Here is a 6000-nt window from a genome sequence, read left to right as displayed (position 1 = left end):
ATACAAAAAAATCAGCCGGGCGTGGTGGCGGGTGCCTGTAGTCCCAGGTACTCAGGAGGCTGAGGCAGGAGAATCGCTTGAACCTGGGAGGTGGAGGTTGCAGTGAGCCAAGATTATGCCACTGTACTCCAGCCTGGGCGACAGAGCAAGCCTCCACCTCCCAGACCAAAAAAAAAAAAGAATTTTTTTTCCTTTTGCTGGCTGTCATTTTCCTTTTCCCATTTTTTTTTTTTTTTCCCAGTTATGGGAATTTAGCCAAATCAGAGGCCTTGTTCCCCATCATTTTAAACTCTCCCTTGGATTTGATCAAGTCAGACAGAGCTGGTCAAACCCAACAGGAAAAAGATGGAAACAACAACAGAAACAAACAAGCAACAACAACAAAACAGTTATGCAAAACAATCTCACAATTTATACAATTACTGAGCACTTTAAAGGTAAGGAGAAATTAAGACCAGCTGGTTGTTAAATTTAGCCAAGACAAAACTCCAATTCAGCTACTTACCTAGGAGTGGGCCTCAGGCTAATGACTGCTCTCTACCATCCAAGAAACAGGAAAAATCTCTAACTTGCCTTCCCTGTTGGAAGCACGCTAAAACTCCAGAAAGGAGTTACCTGCACTCCATCATGCAGAAAAACTTGCCTTCCTTGTTGGAAGAAAGCAAGACTCCAGAAAAGGAGCTGTACAGCAAAATAAACTTTATATCTCGATCACATTGGGGAGATCAGGGATTCTCTGGAGGGGGAGTTCCCAGGCCTCAGCAAATTGTCCTATTGACCTGAGCCATAAAGGTAGCTTAAACTGCTACCAAGCACCCGTAGGAGATTTGTCAAAGGACAGGGGAACCACCACTCAGAATCCCTTCAGGTTTCCAATTTGTGAACCCAAAAGTATCTGAGACAGATCTCAATCAATTTAGAAAGTTTACTTTGTCAAGTTTAAGAATACACCCATGACACAGCCAATGAATGTAAGATGTATATTGGTTTGGTCCAGAAGGGCAGGACAACTTGAAGTGGGGGAGGGGGCTTCCAGGTTATAGGTAGATAAGAGACAACCTGTTGCATTATTTTGAGTCTCTGATTAGCTTTCAACTGAATACACAATTTACATGTGAGAGGAGGGTAAAAGAAGAGTCACTTACGCCTTAGTCTGGCTTAGTGAAACAACAGGACAGAGAAAGAATCACATGAATTTGTCAGGTAAACAGAGGGATGATTTTGAGTTGTGTCTATCCTTTGTTCATATGGAATTTCCTTGTGGGCAAATTGTGAGGAAAGTAAATAGTTTTTTGTTTGTTTTGTTTTATCTTTGTAGCTATCTTAAGAATAAAATAGGAGACAGGTTTACCTGATACAGTTCCCAGCTTGACTTTTCCCTTTGGCTTAGTGATTTTGGGGTCCCGAGATTTATTTGCCATTCACAAAAGCAAACAAAGTCTTGTTGTGTAGTTCTCCAACCATAGCTGTCTCTCTTTTGCAGAGACTTGGGAAACTAATTTTCCTGTTCATCTCAACCACTGGGTCGCAATCGGGGAACTGCAGGTTAGATACTAAGCATTAGCATGAAACCCCAAATCATCCACATTCCGTATCAAAGGGCTGAGTCAGTCCTCTGAAGAGCCAGCTGCTTCTAACCAGTAACAGTGACATGTGCGACCTTCCATAACTTGTAGCCATCCACAGCCAAAGCGCTCAGAGCTACCCCCATTCTCCACAGGAGGTCACCGAGCCTTATTTTCCTTTTAAGTATATTTGCTGAAATGTTTGCGAGCCTATCAGCCTCTGTATCTCTCATTTTCTAAGTATTTCTCATAGCCAGGTTTCCTCTGAATGCAACTCCTAACAGCTAAATGCCAAACTCTAGAAGACAATTTGACAAGGATCACTTCAGCCTTCCCTACATGGATACGCAGACCTTCACATAAATTGCCTCGGAATAAGTCCAACAGATCCTAATAGAGTAATTAGCCTCAGGCCTTGCTTGGTAACTAAACTCAAGAGACTCCATCTGGGCTCAGGATGTATTTCCCAGCTGGATTTCCTTAGGCCTTCAATTTAGCAGCCCTTCCATTTCATGTTGAAATAACTGGGATCAAAGTTCCCCAGGCAAGGGAAAGAACTGGAGAGCTCAATGCAATTCTTTATTCCGTAAGTGACTTCACCTTGCAACCATCCGCAGTTTTCAGAAAAGAATGTTATCAGCGGAGACACCTAAATCATCCCTCCTCTCTCTCGCTACACACCCACTGCATAACCTGCCATCTCTTTAGACACAAAGCGTTTCTGCATCTTGGTGAATTTGTGCCCCTTCCACGCTGAAGTGTGTGTGAATATACATGTCGTCTCGTGTGTACAAAGAGGTCCAACTCCACCACAAGAGTGAAATTCACAATGTCCCGCTTTCATCTCAGGTCACAGGAGCTTCGATCAGGAATGGACACAAAACACCACATATCTGTCACTGAGTCAGTGCTTCCTGCAGGCTGGCTAAATCCTACAATAATACATTTTTCAGGGAAAGAGGTTATCTTGGTAAGAGTCAAAATACCACAAATTACACCACTGCTTTCAAATGAAAGGGCAGAAACCCATTCCCACTTCCTGAGTATTCCCCTTCACACTTCACTTAATGTGAAGAAGAAACGCAGCTGTCTCCTACAGGCTGAGGTGGGCACAGATGAGTCTACAGCTCCCTCCCCTCCTACTCAGGTAGCTTCGGATGGGGCTTCCATCTTTTAGCATTTAACTCTGGGATTTGGAAGTCACTTATTGTCAACTGGGAGCTTATCTTCTCCATCATCTTTTTATGTCATGTAGCAATTACAAGGAAAACCAAGGAGAGAGGCCGAAATCAGGCGACAGTGCTTTCTTGATGCCAGCATACGTTGTCAGTGATGGTGACTAGTTACCTGAATGACAGTGCAGAAAAGGCAGGTTTGCCAAGCTTAAGGGATAGAAAAGAATGGGCTTTTTCAAAATGGGAAGTTTTCTATCAAACAGAGAGCACTGGCCTCACAAATAACTCAGTTACACATTCATGCTAATAAATACCACATTACGATGGACAAACTGCAGGCAGGACAGAAACTTCTATTCCTTGGCTCCACTGCTCAGCCAGCTGGGGTGAGTGAGCTCAAGGGTCTGTATAAGCAGATCTGAGCTTAGTGCAAATGAGGGAGAAAGAGTGTCAGGAGGGAACAGGACAATTTCACAGAAAATCGTACCAGTGCTATGAAACAGCCCATCCGCGGCTTGCAAAGATGTTATTGATGGGCCCCTATCAGGATAAACACGTCCCAGTAACGGGGACACAAGGAAAAGGGGAAAAGAGGCTGGGCGCGGTGGCTCACGCCTGTAATCCCAGCACTTTGGGAGGCCGAGGCGGGCGGATCACAAGGTCAAGAGATCGAGACCACGCTGAAACCCCCTCTCTACTAAAAATAAAAAAAATTAGCCTAGTGCTGTGGCGGGCGCCTGTAGTCCCAGCTAGTCGGGAGGCTGAGGCAGGAGAATGGCGTGAACTCGGGAGGCGGAGCTTGCAGTGAGCCGAGATAGTGCCATTGCACTCCAGCCTGGGCGATAGAGCAAGACTCCGTCTCAAAAAAAAAAAAAAAAGAAAAAAAAGAAAAGGGGAAAAGAGAGGATGGGCACCCACACTTATTGATAAACTACTTGTGACTAGAACTCCATACTCTAATTGTCTATTTGTGAGCCTGTTTCCCTATTAGATTGTGAAATCAGAGAGGAAGCTTACTAGACATCCTGTATCTCCGTTTCATGGGACTACAATGCCACTTATACAGTTGTTAGAGTCTGATACACAGTAAGCACTGCACAAATGTTAGATGTTCTTACCATGATTATAATTATTATCATTGTATCCCACAGCCCCTAATACAGAGTCTAACACTGGACATTCATGAGAAGCCTGGTAAATATTTTCTACGATGGCAAACATTTATTGAACACTTTTTATAATCCAGCCACTAGGGTATCCACTGCTACATGCATCATTGCATTTTGACCTTTATATAACAGATATCATTATCAGTTTATTCAGAAGAAGAAAGCAACACACAGGATGGTAACCTGCAAAATATAGAAACAGATAAAGATGACACAGGCATAAACAAGATTCAGGCCTGAGCTTTCCAATTCCAGAGTCCCCGCAGTGAACTACTTCCCTACACTGGTGAATGCAAAAGGGAAGGCAGCCATCCTCTGGACCTGTGCTCCTGAGTTCTTAACGCTCACCTGCGGCCCAATCTGAGCCATCATTGTTGTTTGGACGAACCGAGGCAAGATGGTGCACTTCTGGGTTCTTCATCCCCCACTCCCAACTCTTCCCGCGCGCGCGAAAATGCAGCCGGCGCCCAGGGAGGGTGCAGACCAACTGGGCATGCGCCAGGTGACGTCAATCCGAAGAGACCAAGATTTACCTGGTCGCACCTGCGGAACGCCCCTGACACGCCCATTCCCCACCTATTGCCCTCCCACTCCTAGAAAAGCCGCTCTCGGCCATTGAGCCACGCGGCCTTCTCACAGCCCGGCGGCCTTCTTGCAGCCCCACTCCTGTCGGGATGTCGGGGCTGTGGGAAGTCAGTCCGAGAGCCCCACCGCGGGGGGACTCTGCCGGCCTCCTTTGCCGGAGGCGGACAGACTTCTCCCGCACACCTTAGGTTACTAAAATAAACGTGCAGTTTTGCTGTTACACTTGCCTACCCGCTGGTTCTTTTGCGCCCGCTCGGCTGGTCTTAGAAAAACAAGACAATTGTGTCCACGCTCTACATCCTAAATGGGCAACCTCAGGTAAGCAGGAGGGCTAGCAGCCTGCTTCTGAGTTGTTTTCTCAAACTGGAACTTACATTCAACATTATTATCTGCTCTCAGGCTAATATCTTGCCTACAAAGAGGATTCAACTAGCATTTATTGAAGGTCTGTGCTATTTCCTAGGCACTACATTCCATCATCTTGCTTAATTCTCACAGAAATGAGACAGGCACCACTGCCCCTATTTTCATGAGAAAACCCAGGTTCAGGAGGTCAAACAACAGCTCTTTCTCCTTTCTCTAGGAACCAAATGAGCTTTGGAACACACAGGAAGTGACGGTTTTTCCCTCTGCTACCAAACTGACTGACTATTTAAATATGTCTGAGTAGGGTTGCAAGTGCCTCTTCTCCCAAGTCCACAGTTATATATGAAAAACCGAAATCATATGAATTTAAAAGCTATGTGTAAGAGACAAAATATAGCCTCCTAGGCTGGTCCTCCATTGTCAATGATCTGGGCTAAGCTTGTCCAATGCGAGTCACATGCAGCCCAGGACGCCTTTGAATGCAGCCCAACACAAACTCTTAAACTTTAAAAACATGATGAGACTTTTCTGCGATATTTTTTTTAAGCTCGTTGGCTATTGTTAGTGTTAGTGTATTTTGTGTGTGGCCCAAGACAATTATTTTTCTTCCAGTGTGGCCCAAGGAAGCCAAAAGACTGAACATCCCTGATCTGGGCCATGCTGTATACAGCCCAACTCCCAGAATTTGCACCCATTTCTTTCCTCTGAATTTACAACTCTGCCTGAGTCACCCTCACTGGCTTTATGTCATGTTACTGGTTCTCTTAAATTTCTATTTGAAATAATACCACTGAATATTTTATATATGTGCATCTTTTCTCCCTTATCATTAACATGCAAATTTTCTAAAGACACACAATTATGACTTAAACTGAATTGGCACCCAATAAACTTTTCTCAATTTAGTCCTAAAGCTTAAGAGTAAGTTAGACCATATCTGCTTGATGGGTTTTCAAATAAATAGATAAACCTTTAACACTATATTAAGGGAGAGCTCTCTGGCATTTAGATTTGTTCTGGATATTGTAAGTGGACTCTGGAATCATAAAGTTGCCAATATGATAACATAGCTTGGTGCCACTGCCCTTCTTCTCATGAATTTGAGGTCACAGAAGGCAGTTCATACTGGAGCAATGATGT

At 44.5% G+C, this 6000-nt stretch overlaps 1 protein-coding gene across 2 annotated transcripts in view; it reads right to left on the bottom strand.

Moving 5' to 3' along the window:
• AMOTL1 (angiomotin like 1) overlaps positions 1–6000 on the bottom strand; it is a 116978-nt gene that overhangs the window by 70200 nt on the left and 40778 nt on the right. The gene's annotated exons all lie outside the window — the stretch shown is intronic.

The sequence above is a fragment of the Piliocolobus tephrosceles genome, chromosome 13, assembly GCF_002776525.5.
Source record: "Piliocolobus tephrosceles isolate RC106 chromosome 13, ASM277652v3, whole genome shotgun sequence".
NCBI lineage: Eukaryota > Metazoa > Chordata > Mammalia > Primates > Cercopithecidae > Piliocolobus > Piliocolobus tephrosceles.
Note: the sequence above shows the minus strand (reverse complement) of the source record. Positions and strands in the feature narration are given on the sequence as shown.